Raw genomic sequence first — 24,717 nt, 5'->3', positions numbered from 1 at the left:
CTGTACATGTTAAGGGAAACCCCATTTCGAGAGCTCAGAATCATGAGTAGGATTACCTCTGTCTTTGTGTGGTTGTGTGTGTGTCTGTGTTTGTGTATGTGTGTCTCTGTGTCTGTGTCCATGTGTGCACTTACATATGCGTGTGTATATGTGTATGCGTGAATGCTTCCGGCGCGCGTGTGTGTAATCCCAGGCAGGTGACAGTGAGCGTTACACAACAGCTTTATTAGCAGTCATATTAAAGCCTGTTCAGGGCGGGGGATGAAGCTTTGTCCAATCATAAGCATTTTGTGCTATTTGTCTCCCTGACACTGGGATGAGACTGCTCTGCACTTCATGGCTTTCACTCTTCACTCTTAGAAAAAAAGGTGCTATCTAGAACCTAAAAGGAACTACTTTTGGTTCCAAGAAGAAACCTTTTGGGTTTCATGTAGAACACTTTCCACAGAGGGTTATACATGGAACCCAGGATGGTTCTACCTGAAAAGAAAAAGGGTTCTACCTGAAACCAAAATGGGTATTGCTATGGGGACAGCCGAAGAACCCCTTTGGAACCTTTTATTCTAAGTGTTGATTACTTTATATCCCCCTGCCTCTCTCTCACTTTCTCTCTCGCTCTCTCTCTCTCTCACTCTCTCTTTCTCAATCTCTCTCTCTTCCTCACTCTCACCATCTCCACTGTCTTTCTCTCTCCCTCTCCATCCCTTACACCCCATTCTCACTCACTCTTCACCTCTCTCTCTCTTCTTGCCACCATCCTCTCTCTTTATACCTAAATTGTCTCCTTTTCTACCTCATCCCCTGTCTGCCTAGAGAGAGAGAAAGAGAGAGCTGTTAGAGGAGTTCTGTGCACCTCTCGCTGTGTCCCTATCTAACAGGATCTATTGGCACGCGTGGCAGAGCGCCATCTCCATGGTGATATCCTCCAGAAATCCAACAGGGATTTGCCATCCTCGCAGACAGTAGCAAGTCAGGGAGAGATAGAAAGAGAGAGAGAGATATATAGGGGGGGGGGTCGGTGGAGAAAAGGAGAGATAGGGAGAAGAGAGTTGGAGAGAGGGAGAGAGAATGGAAGGGAGAGAAAGACAGAGAGAGAAAGAGGGAGAGAGAGTGAGAGAGACAGAGCGAGAGAGAGAGGAGTGTGAGAGGGAGAGAAAGCAAGAGACAGCAAGATAGAGAAAGAGAGGGGGAGAGGAAAGAGGGGTAGAGGGAGAATGAGAGTCAGAGAGAGGGGGAGAAGAGAACAAAAGCTGTGTGGTTCTGTGGGAGGGGGGGCTCAGGCAGCCACTGCAATTTGGGTGTATTCTGTGTTCTCTAATTGTGGATTTTATACTGGATAATACAATACACGCTATGGTATAGTTTGTACACACAGCCAACACAGAGATGGTATTGTAAAACATCAAGTCCCTGTTGTGATTCATTGTAGTGTGATGGGCTGTAATGGGAGACAGTCAATGCAGTAGAGCCAGAGGAATCAAACCCATGCAGACAAACACAGACCGAGCACCAACTCACATCATCAAACCAGGCTGCCAGGCAGCCCCAGTCTCTTCCTCTGCCCAAGCCTCTTCCTCAGCCCCAGTCTCTTCCTCTGCCTCAGCCCCGTACCCAGCCTCATCTTCAGCCCCAGTCTTTTCCTCTGCCTCAGCCGCGTACCCAGCCTCTTCTTCAGCCCCAGTCTTTTCCTCTGCCTCAGCCCCGTACCCAGCCTATTCTTCAGCCCGTCTCTTCCTCAGTCCCCTACTCACCTCTTCTTCAGCACCATTACTTTCCCCATTTCCATCAACTTACCCCTGCACTTTCCCTAGCCCCAGCCCTCATACACTGCTCAAAAAAATAAAGGGAACACTTAAACAACACAATGTAACTCCAAGTCAATCACACTTCTGTGAAATCAAACTGTCCACTTAGGAAGCAACACTGATTGACAATACATTTCACATGCTGTTGTGCAAATGGAATAGACAAAAGGTGGAAATTATAGGCAATTAGCAAGACACCCCCCAAAACAGGAGTGATTCTGCAGGTGGTGACCACAGACCACTTCTCAGTTCCTATGCTTCCTGGATGATGTTTTGGTCACTTTTGAATGCTGGCGGTGCTCTCACTCTAGTGGTAGCATGAGACGGAGTCTACAACCCACACAAGTGGCTCAGGTAGTGCAGTTCATCCAGGATGGCACATCAATGCGAACTGTGGCAAAAAGGTTTGCTGTGTCTGTCAGCGTAGTGTCCAGAGCATGCAGGCGCTACCAGGAGACAGGCCAGTACACATTGAAAGTAACTGAGCTCTTCAGTGTCCACATACTTTTCCATGATTCAGATCTATACCATGATATAAATGATGCAATACCATAGTAATATTTAGGTATGATGGCAGTACTATGGTAGTACCATCATACTTCAAGCCTAAAACCATGGTACATTTCCATGATTCAGACTATACCATGGTGAAAGTGAAAGTACCATAGTAGTACCATGTTAAATTTTTGTAAGGGTCCTCTCCACTCACATAATTACTTCAATCAATCACATTAGCGTAGGGAGAGACACATCTTGGATGAGGTTTACCCTCCTCCTCTGCACTATCCATCTGTGTTAGCTACACTGGATATGTTGCATTAGACAGTACACTGCCATAATGGAGTTCAAACTCCATACATGTTTTTAAAAGTTAGTTTGAGATATAGTTCTAATGTGCACAGAGATGGCAGTAATAGTCACCAGAGCTCAAGAATATCAGCACAAAAAAACATGATAGCACAGAAAATGTGTCATGTGCAATCTGAAATAATAATAATAATTAAACTTACTTAAAAACATGTTTTATCTTTCCTGCAGCAACACTCACACTTGTCTATTCTTAGTAGCTCTGACTGCTAATAGCTGCTTTACTGAGGTAAGAATGAACTTACTATGATTGTGATAGGTGGTCGTTCCACCTAGGTATTTTAAGTTGAATGCACTAACTGCAAGTCACTGGTTAAATGACTAAAATGGAAATGTAAACTAGTGTACATCAAGTTCTCTCCCTAATATCCATCTTTGCTTTCACCCCCCAGCCTATTGCCCAGCTGCTGTGTTTCTGTCCTGTTCTGTTGGCTTGTCACACCCAATCATCCCCAGCTTCCAACTGGCTCATTCATCCCCCTCCTCTCCCCTGTAACTATTCCCCAGGTCGTTGCTGTACGTTAGAATGTGTTCTCAGTCAACTTACCTGGTAAATAAGGGTTAAATAAAATAAATAAAGTCTACTGGGCCTGATACATTTCCCCAGCAGAGACAGTGGAGGACTCTTGACATTTATGTAATTTAGCTGGTAGCCGTGCGGAGGGATGGGCAGGCTAGGGGGCTGCTGCTAGTGGGAGGGGGGTAGGGAGGGTGAGAGGTCAGATTGTACCCAGCCCAGAAGAGATGGAGAGCCCTAAGCGTCTGGCTGCCCTTGCTGTCTTGCTCCTCATCATACATCCCCCTGGCACGATGCTGGGCCCTGGGCTCACTACACATGATCTGTCATTTCCTTTGATGTGTCTCCTGCGGGAGGGAGGGAGCGCGGGGGGACCGGCAGGCAGGGGGAGTAAACACCACCTGTTTACCACATGCTAGCTAACGCTAGGCTAGAGCAGAGTTAGGTACCGGAGCTGCCCTGACTGACTGTCATAATAACACACCACCAAACAAAGAGGAGGAAAACACAAAGGGGAAAAATAAACAAATGGCAGAGGAAGAAAGGGATGAGGGGGATACAGGAGAGTGCCAGAGTATATTTGAGGGGCTAGGTTTTGAAATGTGTTTGAAGGTATCTTATGTTGTTTTATAGGTTGAGTTTTTCTGATAACGTGGTTATTACGAAAAAGAGAGAGATGGGAAAATCAGTGCTGTAGTTGACGGAAAACCAAGGGGAGCTGACGCCACTATATTTTATTCAATAATGGCAGTGGTTACACGAAGCAAAGAAAAACAAGTGGATTAAATACATTAACCAAGATGATCACTTTTAAAAATATTGAACCCCTGAAAAACAATTTCCCAGAGAGTCAGTCCACTTCACCTCTATTTGTTCTTCCCCACACGCCTGCTCCCCCTCTCCTTTTGGAAAATAAAGCTCCCAATTAAATATGGAAATGTTCATTTCAGAGACAGATACTCCACAGAGGGGGGTTGATGGCATGGAGGTGATGTGGCACATTATGATTAATGTGACCTTATCTGGATTTACACAAGGAGGCAGTGGGGTAGCTGAGCTGGCGGTGGTGGAGGGGTGGAGGGGGCGGCGGGTGGAGGGGGAGATGGTGGAGGAGGCAGGGGTGCATGGGGCAGATGTGGAGGGGAGGGGGGAGGGGGGAGGGGATGGAGGGGGAGGGGATGGCGGGGTGGGGGTGGAGGGCTACTTGATCACATCACCCTGTTCTCTACTCTTTTATCGGGCCTGCCCCCATACCCCCCCCCCCTCTCTCTCTCTCTCTCTCACCGTCTCATACTTCTCTCCCCTTCCCTCTCCTTCTTTCATTTTTCCTCTCCCTCTTTTCCTAACAATACACCTTTCCCTCTTTCCCCCTTTCACTGTGCCAGGCTTCTAGGTGCAATGTTCCTGTGTCGCCCCACCACTACCTGGCTTCATTCCAATGCTTTAAGTGAGTGCTATCTGTCAAGGCATGAATAATACAGCCCCAAGGCTGGTGGAAGGCTGGCGGAATCCAAATGAGCTATACATCAGGAAGAAAGCAGTCGACTTTAGCTCCAGAACACGCTCCCACCAAGACAGGCAATTACTCATCCCCAGCTGCAGCCATGGCAATCACTATCACAACCCCTGCACCCCTACACCCCACCACTACCACGCAAAAACGAGCTCCTCATCACAACCACCACCCTACCACCCCACCCCAATATGTATATATATAGGTGTGTAGGTGTATGTGTGTCCAAAATGTTGACTGGTACAAAATGTTGACTGGTACTGTATATATACAGTACCAGTCAACATTTTGGACACACCTACTCATTCAAGGGTTTTTCTACATTGTATAATACTAGTGAAGACATCAAAACTATGAATCATGGGATCTACATGAATATATGGGATCATCTAGTAATCAAAAAAGTGTTAAACAAATCAAAATATATTTTAGATTTTAGATATTTCAAAGTAGCCACCCTATTCACACATTTGGTATTCTCTCAACCAGCTAAATGAGGTAGTCACCTGGAATGCTTTTCCAATCGTCTTGAAGATACCTCCCACATATAATGGGCACTTATTGGCTGCTTTTCCTTCACTCTGCAGTCCAATTGGGTTGAGGTTGGGTGATTGTGGAGGCCAAGACATCTGATGCAGCACTCCATAACTCTCCTTCTTGGTCAAATAGCCTGGAGGTGAGTTTTGGGTCATTGTCTTGTTGAAAAACAAATGATAGTCCCACTACGCACAAACCAGATGGGAAGGTGTATCGCTGCAGAATGCTGTGGTAGCCATGCTGGTTAAGTGCGCCTTGAATTTTAAATAAATCACAGACAGTGTCACCAGCAAAACACCCCCACACCATCACACCTCCTCCTCCATGCTTTATGGTGGGAACCACACATGTGGAGATCATCCGTTCATCTACTCTGCGTCTCACAAAGACACAAATTTGGACTCATCAGAACAAAGGACAGATTTCCACCGGTCTAATGTCCATTACTAGTGTTTCTTGGCCCAAGCAAGTCTCTTCTTATTATTGATGTCCTTAAGTAGTGTTTTTTTTGCAGCAATTCGACCATGAAGGCCTCATTCACGCAGTCTCCTCTGAACAGTTGATGTTGAGATGTGTCTGTAACTTGAACTCTGTGGGGCATTTATTTGGGCTGCAATTTCTGAGGCTGGTAACTCTAATGAAGTGATCCTCTGCAGCAGAGGTAACTCTGGGGCTTCCTTTCCTCTGGCGGTCCTCATGAGAGCCAGTTTCATCATAGCGCTTGTTGGTTTTTGAAACTGGACTTGAAGAAACTTAGAAGGCAAGCATCTCGCAGTCTCCGCCTCTTTGCCGTTGACGTTGAGACTGTTGTTTTGTGGGTATTATTTAATGAAGCTGCCAGTTGAGGACTTGTGAGGCGTCTGTTTCTCAAACTAGACACTCTAATGTACTTGTCTTCTTGCTCAGTTGTGCACCGGGTCCTCCCACTCCTCTTTCTATTCAGGTTAGAGCCAGTTTGCGCTGTTCTGTGAAGGGAGTAGTACACAGCGTTGTACGAGCTCTTCAGTTTCTTGGCAATTTCTCGCATGGAATAGCATTCATTTCTCCGAACAAGAATAGACTGATGAGTTTCAGAAGAAAGTTATTTGAATCTAGACATTTTGAGCCCTGTAATCGAACCCACAAATGTTGATGGTTCAGATACTCGACTAGCCTAAAAGAAGGTCTGTTTTATTGCTTCTATAACCAGGACAACAGTTTTCAGCTGTGCTAACGTAATTGCAAAAGGGTTTTCTATTAATCAATGAGCCTTGTCAAATGATAAACTTGGATTAGCTAACGCAACGTGCCATTGGAACACAGGAGTGATGGTTGCTAATAATGGGCCTCTGTACTGTTATGTAGATATTCCGTAAAAAATCTGCCGTTTCCAGCTACAATAGTCATTTACAACATTATCAATATCTACACTCTATTTCTGATCAATTTTATGTTATTTTAATGGACCAAAAAATAGCTTTTCTTTCAAAAATAAGGATATTTCTAAGTGACCCCAAACTTTTGAACAATAGTGTTATATGTGTGTGTGTATATATACAGTTTACATGTATACACTGAACAATGCAACATGTAAAGCAACATGTAAAGTTTTATGCACAAAAAGCATATTTCTCTCAAATTTTGTGCACAAATTTGTTTCCATCCCTGTTAGTGAGCATTTCTCCTTTGCCAAGATCATCCTTCCTTCACTAAAAGGTATTTCAAAAAATAAATAAATAGAGAAAGACCTTATTTACATAAGGATTTCTACACACTTTGCTATGTGATTCGAAAATGAGCTCAGGTGCATCCTGTTTAAATTGATCATCCTGGAGATGTTTCTACAACTTGATTGGAGTCCACCTGTGGTCAATTCAATTGATTGGACATGATTTGGAAAAGCACACACCTGTCTATATAAGGTCCCACAGTTTACAGTGCATGTCAGAGCAAAAACCAAGCCGTGAGGTTGAAGGAATTGTCCGTAGAGCTCAGAGACAGGATTTTGCAGGGAATTAGATCTGGGGAAGGGTACCAAAAGATGTCTGCAGCATTGAAGGTCCCCAAGAACACAGTGGCTTCCGTCATTCTTAAATGGAGGAAGTTTGGAAACACCAAGACTCTTCCTAGACCTGGCCGCCCGTTCAAACTGAGCAATCGGGGGAGAAGGGCCTTGGTCAGGGAGGTGACCAAGAACCTGCAGCACTCCAATCAGGCCTTTATGGTAGAGTGGCCAGAAGGAAGCCACTCCTCAGTAAAGGCACATGACAGCCTGCTTGGAGTTTGCCAAAAGGCACCTAAAGACTCTCGGACCATGAGAAACAAGATTCTCTGGTCGGATGAAACCAAGATTGAACTCTTTGGCCTGAATTTCAAGCGTCACGTCTGAAGGAATCCTGGCACTATCTCCACGGTGAAGCATGGTGGTGGCAGCTGTGGGGATTTTTTTCAGCAGTAGGGACTGTAAGACTAGTCAGGATCGAGGTAAAGATGAACTGAGAAAAGTACAGATAGATCCTTGATGAAAACCTGCTCCTGAGCGCTGAGGACCTCAGACTTGTGCGAACGTCCACCTTCTAACAGGACAACGACCCTAAGCACACAGCCAAGACAACACAGGAGTGGCTTTGGAACAACTCTTTTAATGTCCTTGAGTGGCCCATCCAGAGCCCGGACTTGAACCCGATCAAACATCTCGGAAGAGACCTGAAAATAGCTGTGCAGCAATACTCCCCATTCAACCTGACAGAGGTTGAGAGGATCTGCAGAGAAGAATGGGAGAAACTCCCCAAATAAAGGTGTGCCAAGCTTTGTAGCGTCACACCAATGAAGACTCAAGGCTGTAGTTGCTGCCAAAGATGCTTCAACAAAGTACTGAGTAAAGGGTCTCAATACTTATGTAAATGTCATATTTCAGTTGTTTTTATACATACATTTGCGAAAATGTAAAAGCGAAAATGCTTTGTAATCATTTATAAAATAAGGCTGTAACCTAATGTCACGTCCTGACCATAGAAAGCCTGTATTTTCTATGGTAGAGTAGGTCAGGGCGTGAATAGGGGTGTTTAGTCTAGTTTTATTATTTCTATGTGGGGTTCTAGGTTTATTTTTCTATGTTGGTGTTTGTGTATGATTCCCAATTAGAGGCAGCTGGTAATCGTTGTTTCTAATTGGGGATCATACTTAAGTTGCATTTTTTCCACCTGTGGGGTTATGGGATATTGTTTATGTTTAGTTGCCCGTTCGCACTGAATTCTCGTCACGGTTCGTTTATTCTTTATTTGTTTTTTTTTGTATTTACTTAAGTTTCACTTTCATTAAAATATGTGGAACTCAACATACGCTGCGCCTTGGTCCGACCTTCATTATTGCGAACGACGTGACACCTAACAAAATGTGGAAAAAGTCAAGGGGTCTGAATACTTTTCGAAGGCACTGTATATATATATATATATATATATATATATATATATATATATATGGGGTGGGAACATTGCGTTAGGTAACGGCTAGTCTCCAAGGTAGTAATAGTTACCAAGGCCTTTAGGGAGTGAACAGTGTTTCAGTATGCACTGTGCATCTTGATATCCTGCTTTCCAAATATGGAGGATGGTTTTGTAGGGTGTGAGATAATGAGGGACAGTTAGAGATGATCTGCAGATGTAGGATCTTAATTTGATCACTCTTTTGTTTCTGAGAATTTTTCTGCATCCCAGAACTTTGTGATTTACATAAATTCTATGAAAACCCACAGTAACACACAGTTAAATTAACAGTATTGCACTTTTCATGTAGCGTACTTTTGGCCAGCTAATAGCCTAACCACCGATCAAGCAACATTATGGAAATAATGTTTAAATCCTGTTGCTTCAGGATTCTTTTTCTGTGACAATATAGGTCAAATTAAGATCCTAAATCTGTTACAGTGTCTTATTAACAAATAATAACACCAGTAATTTGCTTGTTACCTCGGCTGCCATCAATTATTCACAATTCACAGATTTACTCATCATTCATTTATTGAGCATCTTGTTCGGCCCAGAAATTAGTTCTCTCTTTGTGTGTGTGTGTGTGTGTGTGTGTGTGTGTGTGTGTGTGGTGTGTGTGTGTGTGTGTGTGTGTAGGTAGGTAAGTGTGTGTATACATGTCTGTGTGCTATCTCAGAGGACTGGATATGGCCTATTTCTGTTGAATAAAATAAATAATTTCAAGCCTTGCTGACATTTGTACATCAAATCAAATCAAACGTTATTTGTCACAAGCACCGAATACAACAGGTGAAGGCCTTACAGTGAAATGCTTACTTACAAGCCCTTAACCAACAATGCAGTTTTAAGGAAATACCTCCAAAAAGGTAAGAGATAAGAATTACAAATAATTAAAGAGCAGCAGTAAATAATAATAGCGTGGCTATGTACAGGGGGTGCCGGTACAGAGTCAATGTGCGGGGCACCGGAGTCGAGGTAATTGAGGTAATATGTATATGTAGGCAGAGTTTTTAAAGTGACTATGAATAGATAATAACAGAGAGTAGCAGCAACATAGATGGGGGGAGCAATGCAAATAGTTTGGGTAGCCATTTGATTAGCTGTTCAGGAGTCATATGGCTTGGGGGTAGAAGCTGTTTAGAAGCCTCTTGGACCTAGATTTGGCGCTCCGGTACTGCTTGCTGTGCAGTAGCAGAGAGAACAGTCTATGACTAGGGTGGCTGGTATATTTGACAATTTTTAGGGCCTTCTGTCACGTTCTGACCTTAGTTCCTTTTTTATGTCTTTATTTTAGTTGGTCGGGGCATGAGTTGGGGTGGGCATTCTATGTTTTTTTTCTATGTTTTGTTCTGTTGTTATATTTCTATGTGTTTGGCCTAGTATGGTTCTCAATCAGAGGCAGGTGTCAGTCGTTGTCTCTGATTGGGAGCCATATTTAGGTAGCCTGTTTTCTATTGTGTTTTGTGGGTGGCTGTTTCCTGTTTCAGTGTTTACACATTACGGGACTGTTTCGGTTATTTGTTCGTGTTTTGTTATTTTTGTTCTGTGTTCATTTTGATTTATTAAAAATCTATTATGGACACTTACCACGCTGCACATTGGTCCGATCCTTGCTACTCCTCTTCAGACGAAGAGGAAATACGTTACAGAACCACCCACCAAAAAAGGACCAAGCAGCGTGGTAACCAGGAGCAGAGGGTTCTGGACTCCTGGACATGGGAGGAAATTTTGGACGGCAAAGGACCCTGGGCACAGCCGGGGGAGTATCGCCGTCCGAAAGAGGAGCTGGAGGCAGCTAGAGCGGAGAGGCGCCACTACGAGGAATTGGCGCGAGGTAACGGGCACGAAAGGCAGCCCAATAATTTTTTGGGGGGGGAGAGACACGGGTAGATTGGCAGATTCAGGTAGGAGACCTGAGCCAACTCCCCGTGCTTACCGTGGCGAGAGAGTGACTGGGCAGGCACCGTGTTATGCGGGGGAGCGCACGATGTCTCCAGTGCGCACGCATAGCCCGGTGCGCTACATCACAGCTCCTCGTATCGGCCGGGCTAGAGTGGGCATCGAGCCAGGAGGGATGATGCCGGCTCAGCGAATCTGGTCTCCAGTGCGTCTCTTCGGCTCGGGGTATACTGCACCAGCCCTACGCACGGTGTCTCCAGTTCGCCAGCACAGCCCAGTGCGGCCTGTTCCAACTCCCCACACTTTCCGGGTTACAGGGGGGATCCAGCCAGGACAAGTGGTGCTAGCTCTGCGCTCGACACCGCGAGTGCGCCTCCACGGTCCAGTGCATCCGGTGCCTCGGCCAAGGACAAGGCCTCCTGCATGTCTCCCCAGCCTGGTGAGTTCTGTGTCTGTGCTAAGCACTAACCCTCCTGCATGTCTCCCCAGCCTGGTGTCCTGTGCCTTCTCCCAGAGCCAGGCCTTCTGTGTGTCTCTCCAATCCAGTGATAATCCATGGCAAGAAGCCTCCAGTGATAATCCATGGCACAAAGCCTCCAGTGATAATCCATGGCAAGAAGCCTGCAGTGATAATCCATGGCACGAAGCCTCCAGTGATAATCCATGGCACGAAGCCTCCAGTGATAATCCATGGCAAGAAGCATCCAGTCATAATCCATGGCACGAAGCCTCCAGTGATGATCCATGGCACGAAGCCTCCAGTGATGATCCATGGCACGAAGCCTCCAGTGAGGATCCATGGCATGAGGGCTCCAACGAAGGACGTCAGTCCGGAGCCTCCAGCGATGCCCTCTTGTCCGAAGCCTCCAGCGACGCCCTCTAGTCCGGAGCCTACAGCGACGCCCTCTAGTCCGGAGTCTCCAGCGACGCCCTCTAGTCCGGAGCCTCCAGCGACGCCCTCTAGTCCGGAGCATCCCGCGTCGCCCTCCAGTCCGGAGCCTCCAGCGACTCCCTCCTGTCCGGAGCAGCCAGAGTCTCCCTCCTGTCCGGTGCATCCAGAGTCTCCCTCCTGTCCGGTGCATCCAGAGTCTCCCTCCTGTCCGGTGCATCCAGAGTCTCCCTCCTGTTCGGTGCAGCCAGAGTCTCCCTCCTGTCCGGAGCAGCCAGAGTCTCCCTCCTGTCCGGAGCAGCCAGAGTCTCCCTCCTGTCCGGAGCAGCCAGAGTCTCCCTCCTGTCCGGAGCAGCCAGAGTCTCCCTCCTGTCCGGAGCAGCCAGAGTCTCCCTCCTGTCCGGAGCAGCCAGAGTCTCCCTCCTGTCCGGAGCAGCCAGAGTCTCCCTCCTGTCCGGAGCAGCCAGAGTCTCCCTCCTGTCCGGAGCAGCCAGAGTCTCCCTCCTGTCCGGAGCAGCCAGAGTCGTCTGTCAGTCAGGAGCTGCCAGAGCCGTCCGTCAGTCAGGAGCAGCCAGAGCCGTCCGTCAGTCGGGAGCTGCCTGAGCCGCCCATCACTCTGGCGCTGCTGGAGCCGTCTTTCACTCCGGCGTTGCCGAAGTTGCCCTTCACTCCGGTGTTGCCGGAGTCTCCCGCCTGTCCGGCGCTGCCGGAGTCTCCCGTCTATTCGGGGCCCGCTGAAAGGGTCCCTAGTCTGAGGTCGGCGAGGGTCGCCACTCCAAAGGCGCCACATAAGTGGGCCAAGACTATGGTGGAGTGGGGTCGTCCCACACCAGAGCCGCCACCGCGGTGAAATGCCCACCCAGACCCTTCCCTATAGGTTCAGGTTTTGTGGCCGGAGTCCGCACCTTTGGGGGGCGGTACTGTCACGTTCTGACCTTAGTTCCTTTTTTATGTCTTTATTTTAGTTGGTCAGGGCGTGAGTTGGGGTGGGCATTCTATGTTGTTTTTCTATGTTTTGTTCTGTTGTTATATTTCTATGTGTTTGGCCTAGTATGGTTCTCAATCAGAGGCAGGTGTCAGTCGTTGTCTCTGATTGGGAGCCATATTTAGGTAGGCTGTTGTCTATTGTGTTTTGTGGGGGGTTGTTTCCTGTTTCAGTGTTTGCACCATACGGGACTGTTTCGGTTGTTTGTTCGTGTTTTGTTATTTTTGTTCTGTGTTCATTTTGATTTATTAAAAATCTATTATGGACACTTACCACGCTGCACATTGGTCCGATCCGTGCTACTCCTCTTCAGACGAAGAGGAAATCCGTTACACCTTCCTCTTACACCACCTGGTATAGAGGTTCAGGATGGCAGGAAGCTTGGCCCCGGGGATGTACTGGGCCGTATGCACTACCCTCTGTACTGCTTTGCGGTCGGAGCCTGAGCAGTTGACATACCAGGCAGTGATGCAACCAGTCAGGATGCTCTTGATGGTACAGCTGTAGAACCTTTTGAGGATCTGAGGACCCATGCCAACTCTTTTCAATCTCCTGAGGGGAAATAGGTTTTGCCCTGCCCTCTTTACAACTGTCTTGGTGTGCTTGGACCATGTTAGTTTGTTGGTGATGTGGATGCCAAGGAACTTGAAGCTCTCAACCTGCTCCACTACAGCCCCGTCGATGAGAATGGGGGCGTGTTCGGTCCTCCTTTTACTGTAGTCCACAATCATCTCCTTTGTCTTGATAATGTTGAGGGAGAGGTTGTTGTCCTTGCACCACACGGTCAGGTCTTTGACCTCCTCCCTATATGCTGTCTCATCATTGTCGGTCATCAGGCCTACCACTGTTGTGTCATCGACAAATTTAATGATGGTGTTGGAGTCATGCCTGGCCGTGCAGTCATGAGTGAACAGGGAGTACAGGAGGGGACTGAGCACGCACCCCTGAGGGGCGCCCGTGTTGAGGATCAGCGTGGTGGATGTGTTGTTACCTACCCTTACCACCTGGGGTCAGCCCATCAGGAAGTCCAGGATCCAGTTGAAGAGGGAGATGTTTAGTCCCAGGGTCCTTAGCTTAGCGATGACCTTTGAGGGCACAATGGTGTTGAACTCTGAGCTGTAGTCAGGATCCAGTTGAAGAGGGAGATGTTTAGTCCCAGGGACCTTAGCTTAGCGATAACCTTTGAGGGCACAATGGTGTTGAACTCTGAGCTGTAGTCAATGTATAGCATTCTCACATAGGTGTTCCTTTTGTCCAGGTCTGAAAGGGGAGCGTGGAGTGCAATAGAGATTGCATCATCTGGGGATTTGTTGGTGCGGTATGCAAATTGGAGTGGGTCTAGGGTTTCTGCGATAATGGTGTGGATGTGTGCCATGACCAGCCTTTCAAAGCATTTGATGGCTACAGACATGAGTGCTACGGGTATGTAGTCATTTAGACAGGTTACCTTAGTGTTCTTGCGCACAGGGACAATGGTGGTCTGCTTGAAACATGTTGGTATTACAGACTCAGACAGGGAGAGGTTGAACATGACAGTGAAGACACTTGCCAGTTATCAGCGCATGCTCGGAGTACACGTCCTGGTAATCCGTCTGGCTCTGAGGGCTTATGGATGTTGACCTGTTTAAATGTCTTACTCACATCGGCTGCAGAGAGCGTGATTATACAGTCGTCCGGAACAGCTGATGCTCTCATGCATGTTTCAGTGTTACTTTCATCGAAGCGAGCATAGAAGTTATTTAGCTCGTCTGGAAGGCTCGTGTCACTGGGCAGCTCTCGGCTGTGTTTCCCTGTGTAGTCTGTAATAGTTTGCAAGCCCTGCCACATCAGACGAGCGTCGGAGCCGGTGTAATACGATTCGATCTTAGTACTGTATTGATGCTTTGCCTGTTTGATGGTTCGTCTGAGGGCGTAGTGGAATTTCTGCTTCCGGGTTAGAGTCCCGCTCCTTGAATGCGGCAGCTCTACCCTTTAGCTCAGTGTGAATGTTCCCTGTAATCCATGGTTTCTGGTTGGGGTATGTACTTACAGTCACTTTGGGGACGGTGTTGTCGATACAGTTATTGATGAAGCCAGTGACTGATGTGGTGTACTCCTCAATGCCATCGGAGTAATCCCAGAACATATTCCAGTCTGTGCTAGCAAAACAGTGCTGAAACTTGATCGAGTCACTGGTGCTTCCTGCTTTAATTTTAGCTTGTAAGCAGGAATCAGAAGGACAGAATTATGGTCAGATTTGCCAAATGGAGGATGAGGGAGAGCTTGTATGCTTCTCTGTGTGTGGAGTAAAGGTGGTCTAGAGTTTTTTTCCCTCTGGTTGCACATTTAACATACTGATAGAAATTAGGTAAAACTGATTTAAGTTTCCCTGCATCAAAGTCCCCGGCCACTAGGAGCGCCACTTCTGGATGAGCATTTTCCTGTTTGTTTATGACTGTATACAGCTCATTGAGTGCGGTTTTAGTGCCAGCATCTGTCTGTGGTGGTATGTAGACAGCTACGAAAAATACAGATGAAAACTCTCTTGGTAGATAGTCTGGTATACAGCATGAGATGTATACCACATAGTGTGGTATACAGCATTATCATGAGATACTCGACCTCAGGCGAGCAAAACCTTGAGACTTCCTTAGATATCGTGCATCAGCTGTTGTTTGCAAATATTTATAGGCCCCCGCCCCGTGTCTTACCAGAGGCTATTCTATCCTGCCGGTAGAGTGTATAACCCGCCAGCTGTATGTTATTAATGGCATTGTTCAGCCACGACTCGGTGAAACATAAGATATTACAGTTTTTAATGTCCCGTTGGTAGGAAATACGTGCTTTCAGTTCGTCCCATTTATTTTCCAGTGATTGAATGTTAGCTAGCAGAACGGAGGGCAAAGGCAGATTAGCCACTCGTCGCCTGATCCTCACAAGGCACTCTGATCTCTTACAGCTAAATCTCAGTTTCCTACACCAACGAATGACGGGGATGAGGGCCTGTTCGGGTTTTTGGAGTATATCCTTCCCATCCGACTCATTAAAGAAAAGCTCTACGTCCATTCGAGGTGAGTAATCACTGTTCTGATGTCCAGAAGCTATTTTCGGTCATAAGAGACGTTAGCAGCAACACTATGTAGCAGCAAAACAAGTTACGAACAATGCAAAGGAACAAACAAAATAGCACAGTTGGTTAAGAGCCAATTAAACGGCAGCCATCCCCTCAGGCGCCATCTTCCCTGATCACATATATCTTTCTATGCGTGGAATACTTTGGAACAGATTTACTAATTTAAAATCACTAGGAGCTGATTTGCTGGTGTTTTTACAGTCTTTTTGTATGTCCAACAATAATTTGCTGGTGTTTTCAGAAAACTTGGGGGGGCAAATAAAATCACCCATGGGCCTCCAGTTAGGTAACCCTGGTGTATAGCCTGTGAGGTGTCACAGAGTGGGACGCCTGTGGCCAGTCACACAGCCATTACTCTCTCCTTCCACTCACTAATTGGGCTTTATAGCTTCTCCTTCCTTCACCCCTTTTTAGAGGGGCTGAAAAACAGCCTGGGCTGAACTGAGAGCATTTATCTGACTTAATGACTCCACAGGGACCTGAAACAGGTTTACAGATCATCTCTCTATCCCCTCTCTTCTAGCAGAGTGAAGGAGGAGGTATGAAAAGCAGATCGTTAGAAGATGTTCAGTTACACAGGTTATACTGGTGCCCTGGCTGCTCCAGCATTGAGACACAGTGGGGTGAAATCAGCACCATGTCGATTGTATTTCAGCCATGATGTCCTTGCTGATGAAATTGTTGGGTTTGAGTGGCTACTCAGGGAGGTTTGCTGCTCTAGACTGTGAAGAAGGCTATGTGTGTGCATGTGTGTCTTGGTAGAGACACACAGTTCTAGCCACTCTCATATGAAGGGTCTGAGCTGTGGGATCTCTCTCACTCTAGGGCTCTCTCGCCTGTTATTAGAGGCTCTCCGAATCAGAAAGGCAGACAGGCACTCGATGTGTGAGTGTGTGTGTGTGTGTGTGTGTGTGTGTGTGTGTGTGTGTGTGTGTGTGTGTGTGTGTGTGTGTGTGTGTGTGTGTGTGTGTGTGTGTGTGTGTGTGTGTGTGTGTGTGTGTGTGTGTGTGTGTGTGTGTGTGTGTGTGTGTGTGTGTGCGTGCGCATATGTGTTTGTGCGTGTGTGTGCATGTGTATGCGTGTGGAATGTTTTTTGGTCTTTCTGTATATTACTAGGTGTGTGCAGAGGTGATTAAATTGACAGTATTTGCAGAAATGTTCTACATTCAGTGAAGTCGGGAAGTTTACATACACTTAGGTTGGAGTCATTAAAACTCGTTTTTCAACCACTCCACAAATTTCTTGTTAGCAAACTATAGTTTTGGCAAGTCGGTTAGGACATTTACTTTGTGCAAGACACAAGTAATTTTTCCAACAATTGTTTACAGACAGATTATTTCACTTATAATTCACTGTATCACAATTCCAGTGGGTCATAAGTTTACATATTCTAAGTTGACTGTGCCTTTAAACAGCTTGACAAATTCCAGAAAACGATGTCATGGATTAGAAGCTTCTGATAGGCTAATTGACATCATTTGAATCAATTGGAGGTGTACCTGTGGATGTATTTCAAGGCCTACCTTCAAACTCAGTGCCTCTTGGCATGACATCATGGGAAAATCAAAAGAAATCAGTCAAGACCTCAGAAAGAAAATTCTAGACCTCCACAAGTCTGGTTCATCCTTGGGAGCAATTTCCAAACGCCTGAAGGTACCACGTTCATCTGTACAAAGAATTAGTAAGCAAGTATAAATACCATGGGACCATGCAGCCGTCATACCGCTCAGGAAGGAGTTGCATTCTGTCTCCTAGAGATGAACGTACTTTGGTGCGAAAAGCGCAAATCAATCCCAGAACAACAGCAAAGGACCTTGTGAAGATGCTGGAGGAAACAGGTACAAAAGTATCTATATCCACAGTTAAGAGAGTCCTATATCGACATAACCTGAAAGGCCGCTCAGCAAGGAAGAAGCCACTGCTCCAAAACCGCCATAAAAAAAGCCAGACTACGGTTTACAACTGCACATGGGGACAAAGATCATACTTTTTTGAGAAATGTCTTCTAGTCTGCTGAAAGAAAAGTAGAACTGTTTGGCCGTAATGACCATCGTTATGTTTGGAAGAAAAAGGGAGATGCTTGCAAGCCGAAGAACACCATCCTGACCGTGAAGCACAGTGGTGGCAGCATCATGTTGTAAGGGTGCTTTGCTGCAGGAGGGACTGGTGCACTTCACAAAATAGATAGCATCATGAGGAAAAAGGATGAAAATTGAGGAAAATTATGTGGATATATTGAAGCAACATCTCAAGACATCAGTCAGGAAGCTTGGTTGCAAATGGGTCTTCCAAATGGACAATGACCCCAAGCATACTTCCAAAGTTGTGGCAAATGGCTTAAGGACAACAAAGTCAAGGTATTGGAGTGGCCATCACAAAGCCCTGACCTCAATCCCATAGAACATTTGTGGGCAGAACTGAAAAAACGTGTGCGAGCAAGGAGGCCTACAAACCTGACTCAGTTACACCAGCTCTGTCAGGAGGAATGGGCCAAAATTCACCTAACGTATTGTGGGAAGCTTGTGGAAGGCTACCTGAAACGCTTGACCCAAGTTAAACAATTTAAAGGCAATGCTACCAAATACTAATTGAGTGTATGTAAACTTCTGACCCACTGGGAATGTGATGAAAGAAATAAATGCTGAAATAAATCATTCTCTACCATTATTCTGACATTTCACATTCTTAAAATTAAGTGGTGATCCTAACTGACCTAATACAGGGATTTTTATCTAGGATTAAATGTCAGGAATTGTGAAAAACTGAGTTCAAATGTATTTGGCTAAGGTGTATGTAAACATCCGACTTCAACTGTATGCGTATTAGTGTGTGATTGGTTATGTTTGATGAGTAAAAACAACATGTGAGTATGATAAAATGCTAACACTGTATGATTAGGACTCTGTGTATCTCATGGTTTCATGCTGGATCTCATCACTGCATGAAAGCTGTGTGTGAAAGAATGTACCTGTGTGTGTGTGTGTGTGTGTGTGTGTGTGTGTGTGTGTGTGTGTGTGTGTGTGTGTGTGTGTGTGTGTGTGTGTGTGTGTGTGTGTGTGTGTGTGTGTGTGTGTGTGTGTGTGTGTTACTCATGCTCACATCATCTTTGTGCTCTGTGGACCCACGTGGTTCGACCACTGCATCTCGTCTCACCACCATTCTTTATTCATCATCCCTCCCTCCGAGTTAGAGGTCCTTCCTAATGTGTAATTTAGCTGCCACTGCTCTGTAATTCCAGCCGTGTCCCAGAAGGGCGTGTCCACCCCCGACACCATAGACACTATCTGTCACTCAACCTTCCAGCCATTAAATGGGTTCAAAGCGAGAGTCATTATTAAGTATGGCCTGAGTGGGCGGGATCTACTGCCCTGCCCTGGTGCCTTGGCAGGTTCATGCCATGCCATGCCATGCTGCTGGTTTCTTCACAGATAATTAATGCGTGACGAATTGCCCCCAAAATTTCAATGCATGCTCTCAGATAAACTGTAACTAACATATGATTTTATACAAAATAGGGGGAAAAATACCATTTGAATAAAAAAATTTAGCAGCTAAGGGACTTTCATCAAATCCCTGGATGCCATGTTGACAGCATCAGCTATTTATGCTTTGTCTAAAAGAACATTGTCTAGTAAGAGTGAGCCACACCAGGCATGAGAGAATCCTGCTGTATTTCTGTTGTCTTAATTACCCCAGCCAGCCAATAATCTATCAGTGTTGAGACATGATGAGAGTTGACTAATCTAAAACGGCTGGCCAAACTATCCTGCCATGACCTGTTATTATTGCCATCCAACATTCCCACCCCGTTACCCTCTAACCAAAGATACGTCTGTTGGAAAGCCATTATTACACTTGGTCAGCTCCATGAATAAACTCCTGACCCTGCAGTTATATAACATAGAGATCCATTGAAGCCCAGTCATTTCGTATACCCAGGCTACAGACAGACAGAGACCATGGTTTACTGGGACTGCATGGAACCATCTGCCAGGGTGTGTGAACAGTCTTATATTATTGCATTTCTAAGTCTGCAGCACGCATTCAAAGGCTGTGTGAATTGCTGTGAGCGTAACAAGAGGAGAGAGGATATCGCTGGCACGCCTGTGCAGAGAGCGGAGAAAGGGACTAATTAACATATTAATGATCCCACCTTCTTAGAGCTTCTGTCGGATAGTCAGAACACTTTGATAAGAATGCAAATGAGTGTGGCACCATCTGAAGGAGAAATTAGCTGCCGGAGATTGACGAACGTGAGAGAGAATGAGAGAAAGGGAGAGGGGGTTAGAGCGGGGGAGATGGGGGGGGGAGAGAGAGAGAGAGAGAGAAGAGAAAAAGAGGGGAGTGAGGGAGAAGGATGATGGAGAGTAAGGAAGATGGGCGGAGAGCAAGAGATAAGGAGAGAGAGAGAGAGTGTTTGAGCAAGGCAGTCTTAGCCAGGTGTGCTGATGGATTGAGCCTTCCTTGTTTGATTTATTTATCTTGAATTATCCGTTGAGCAAAGCACTGGCTGGTGGGATAGACACGTCACAATGAGAGGAGGAGTCTTTGTCTTTTCTTTGTTTGTGAGAGAGAAAGAAAGAGAAAGAGAGAGAGAAAAGAGAGATGGAAAAATACCGCACGGCTATGCTGCGTTCTCCATACTCAACCTCCTCTCTCTCTCTCACTCTCTCTGTGCTGATATAAAGATCAATATGGTACAGAGTGCTGCTGTCTATCAACTATACAGTGACTTCCACGATGGCTGCCAGTTCTAAGCAAGCGGGTTGCCAGCCTCTGAGGGGGTTTGAGTAATGAACCCATCCATACAAGGGCAAGTAATTATAACAGACGGATTTCTCTCTCTCACACACAATTGAAAGCCTGGCACGTGACCAGTGTGGGAGATTTCTCTGTGGGAGATTTCTCTAAATCTTAGTGTGTGTGTGTGTGTGTGTGTGTGTGTGTGTGTGTGTGTGTGTGTGTGTGTGTGTGTGTGTGTGTGTGTGTGTGTGTGTGTGTGTGTGTGTGTGTGTGTGTGTGTGTGTGTGTGTGTGTGTGTGTGTGTGTGTGTGTGTGTACACACGTGTGTGACTTGCGAATAGTTAAGTTGGGGATTCACTGACACGGTCATCACATTCCACAATGATGTTGAATAATGAAAAGGTTTCATTAACTGGATCATTTCCTGCACAGCCATGCTTTAGCTCTGACACCGCCTCTCTCATTTCACTAACCAGAGGACAGAGGAAACCTGTGTCTCAACATGGACGGAGTTAGAAGAGGTAGCTAGTAAAGACAGTTCAAAAGAACAGTACGCACATCCAAAACTGTCCACATGTGCAGGGAACAACAATACCCCAGGGAAAGCTGATAAATACACACCAACATAATACTGCATAGTTTTATCAGGCCTAACTAAGGTTTAGTAATGATACCCCTTCTTCAATTGTTTTGAACATTTCAGCCGAAGTGGAGAGAACTACTCTGCCTGTATTTAGTTAGCTAGAAATGCACATTTAGTCTAACAAACCTTCTGTTGATGTGATCATTCTGATGGAGTCTGTTGTAATATCCTAATGATCCATAAGCATAGTGTTTGTCATGATACGGTACCAACGTAGGACAACCACAAGCTAGTTAGCATACATTGGTGGTCACCAACCTTTTCTGAGTCAAGATCACTTTTGCAGTCAAAAAACAAGCCGAGATCTACTGCTCATTTTTTTTTATATTAACCTTATAAAAACAGTTCTGTAGGAATTACATTTGTGCAGTAGGCCTAATACATTTCTCACAGCATATTGGCTATATGCCTTGCATTGTCAATAATGTTATTCTCAGTCCATATTATTTTTCAAAACTCGAGCTTTGATAACAAAATAGATCAGCATAAATGGAAATAATTAGCAAATAATTTACTTTAATATTTTACTTAACTGATGCATCTAGCAGTGGAGGCTCCTCCTCAGAGGAAGGGGAGAACCATCCTCGTAAGTGAATTTCATAAAAAAAATAAAAAAAAGTGAAACATTCAAAAAGTTCTCCTTTTTAGATAAAACTATACCAAATATATTCACGTTACCAAATAATTGATTAAAACACACTGTTTTGCAATGAAGGACAACAGTAGCCTCCACAGCATTCTGTAGGGTAGCACCATGGTGTAGCCGGAAGACAGCTAGTTTCCATCCTCCTCTGGGTACATTGACTTCAATACAAAACCTAGGAGGCTCATGGTTCTTACACCCTTCCATAGACTTACACAGTAATTATGACAACTTCCGCGACGGCCTCAAACACATCAGAGCTCTTGCAGCATGTACTGACATGTTGTCCACCCAATCATATTATCAGAGAATTAATCTAGTACTGAAAGCATAAGCTACAGCTAGCTAGCACTGCAGTGCATAAAATGTGGTGAGTAGTTGACTCAAAGAGAGAGAAAGACAATAGTTCAAATTAATTTATTCAGAAATGAAGGAGAAACAAGAGAGAGCTAGCTATATTGCCTTGTATTTTAAAAATAAACTTTAACTTACTTAGCTAGCGAATGAAGCTAGCTAGTTTAACCTACTCAAACACCTGCTCAAACAGAAAGCGATGCTAAGTTAGCTTCCTGGCTATAGCTATCCAACACTGGAACTCTTCCAAGTCAAGGTAAGCTTTTAGTTTTATTAATTAAATTGCCACCAGTGGCCGCCTGTGTAACTGCTAAACTGCTTGCTGCTGACTGTACACTATACTGCATGATCGTGGCATTAGTTCTAGTGGCTATGTTGACTGTGACATTAATATGGTGACAACGATGTAGGCAGTGTGTAGCAGTTAAATTGTACAATATGAAGGTTTGGCTTGGAAAGTATTTCTTGTCTGGTCACAGACAGCTGATGTGTTGTACACTGAAGTCCACAAGTGAAGGGAAAAGGTGAGAGGAGGTGAGCGCATAGATGCGAGAAGGAATTATCCAACGATCACAGGATTAATGCTGTTTGTATGTGGCTATAATTAAAGTGAACTGTGTTTGTCTGTGGTCACAGGTGCATTCATTCCACCAATTCTTGAAAAAAAAATCTTAAACGGAAGCAAACAGAATGAAATGGGGATAAACATACCTGAATTTGTCCAATAGAAACTCGCATTTGCAACTGTTGGACTAATGATTACACCCTAGATCAGCTAAATGCACCTACGTTTTAAACTTTTATTCATAGGCTAGGTTGTAGCCCCCTCATGGTGGGTATAGGGAAAATGTTAGTATCATGTAGTAGCCTCAACCTATCGCTGGGTGAACAGAATATGAATGACAGTCATCCAATATGCTGTAATAGAAATAAGGCCATGCTCACAAACAAAATGAATCGTCCTCCTTCATCTTAAACGGCACCGACTGCCACTAATCTGATGGTCATGCTTCCAAGACAACTGGGCACTCGGGAAAAAACTAGGTCAAATCATGACGTCAGTGATCCTCAGGTCAGAAAGTCAGAGCTCTATAAGGTTCTGACTTGGAATTCCGAGTTGGATGACCACTCAAATTGTTTTTCCAGTCGGATATCGTTTTTTTTCAGAGTTCCAAGTTGTCTTGAACGCACTGAAGTCAGAGATTTCCGAGTTCCCAGTTGTATTGAACACGGCATTAGTCTCAGGGGAGGTAGATTACAGCAGAAGGTCAGCCTCTCACGGTCCCTGCTCTCTCCTTTCCTCCGGTGAGACTGACCAGAGAGAGGGGACACCGTCTTCCACCTGATGACCAAACTCGAGTTGCACCTCATCTGCCTCATGTACAAATTCATGTTGTTCCTAGAGAAAGTGAAATATTCCTAAATTTTAAAATAGACACGACGAGCTGCTAATAATAATTGGACAATCAATACACATGGCTACTCATTCATTGCAGCTGCAGCGCTAGTGGAAGTAGGGCGAAGGGCATTTTATGTTTTGTAATAGTGTTAAACAGTGCTGAATAAAAACTTAAACATGAACTCACTCATAGAAACAGCAGTTCTTTGTTGTATAAAAACTTAAACATGAACTCACTCATAGAAACAGCAGCTCTTTGCTGTATAAAAACTTAAACATGAACTCACTCATAGAAACAGCAGTTCTTTGCTGTATAAAAACTTAAACATGAACTCACTCATAGAAACAGCAGCTCTTTGCTGTATAAAAACTTAAACATGAACTCACTCATAGAAACAGCAGTTCTTTGTTGTATAAAAACTTAAACATGAACTCACTCATAGAAACAGCAGTTATTTGTTGTATAAAAACTTAAACATGAACTCACTCATAGAAACAGCAGTTATTTGCTGTATTCTTTGACAGACTGGCTCTGGTCATGGTTTTTTAAATGATGAAATCTCATGTAGGCTCCTATCAAACTTTGCTGTGGCCAGGGTCCTGGAAGCTGTAGTGTGATTTGAGCTATCCGATTGGCCAGCGCAGTAGGAGCACTCGATTTAGCCACAGAGCTACCGGTCTGCTGGGTTGGCAGAGTTTGTCTTTTCAGACAAATGAAATGGTTCAAAATGGAACACTTTGCCTGCCTGGTGCGCAGGGCTTCTGAATCAAGTGCACCTACCGCCAACAGCACAACATGAATAAAAAGTGCAAGCCTTTATCTTTGGATTTTCTACAGAAATGTGTGGTTATCGTCTAGGAATGTCTTAAAGATTGACCGGTCGAACTCTATCGACCGGTAGGTGACCACTGGCATACATGTATACATAAAAGTATGACAACCACAAGCTAGTTACAGTAGCATACTGTACATGTCTACATAAACCTATTCATAGGAAAGTCACAGCCTTAATCTGAAATGGGGGGATTCTACCAAACCATAATTAGTAGAAGCCCAAAGTGGCTGCTTCCAGTTATGCAAGGCAGCAGCCTAATCTTTGTCCGGATGGGGAAATGGGATTAGTTCACAATGATCCTGGTATTTTTAGAACAAAGGAGAAGAAATAGAACACAGGCATGTCCTTTAAAGAGGAGAGAGAGAGATCCTTCCATTTTGAGTGCTTGTTAATAAGGAGATTTATGGAGAGCTTATACAATAGAAAATATGATTAGCATATCCCACTCTAAATATGCAAATGACAAAGGGATGAGAATAAATATTTGTGCTTTAACCTGTCCATCAAA

General features: G+C 45.1%; 1 protein-coding gene across 7 annotated transcripts in view; it reads right to left on the bottom strand.

The window, feature by feature from the left end:
* LOC129811479 (myelin transcription factor 1-like protein) overlaps positions 1–24,717 on the bottom strand; it is a 174,132-nt gene that overhangs the window by 75,802 nt on the left and 73,613 nt on the right. The window lies entirely within an intron of this gene.

Source organism: Salvelinus fontinalis, chromosome 15, assembly GCF_029448725.1.
Source record: "Salvelinus fontinalis isolate EN_2023a chromosome 15, ASM2944872v1, whole genome shotgun sequence".
Lineage (NCBI taxonomy): Eukaryota > Metazoa > Chordata > Actinopteri > Salmoniformes > Salmonidae > Salvelinus > Salvelinus fontinalis.
This window is presented reverse-complemented; position numbering and strand designations above follow the sequence as displayed.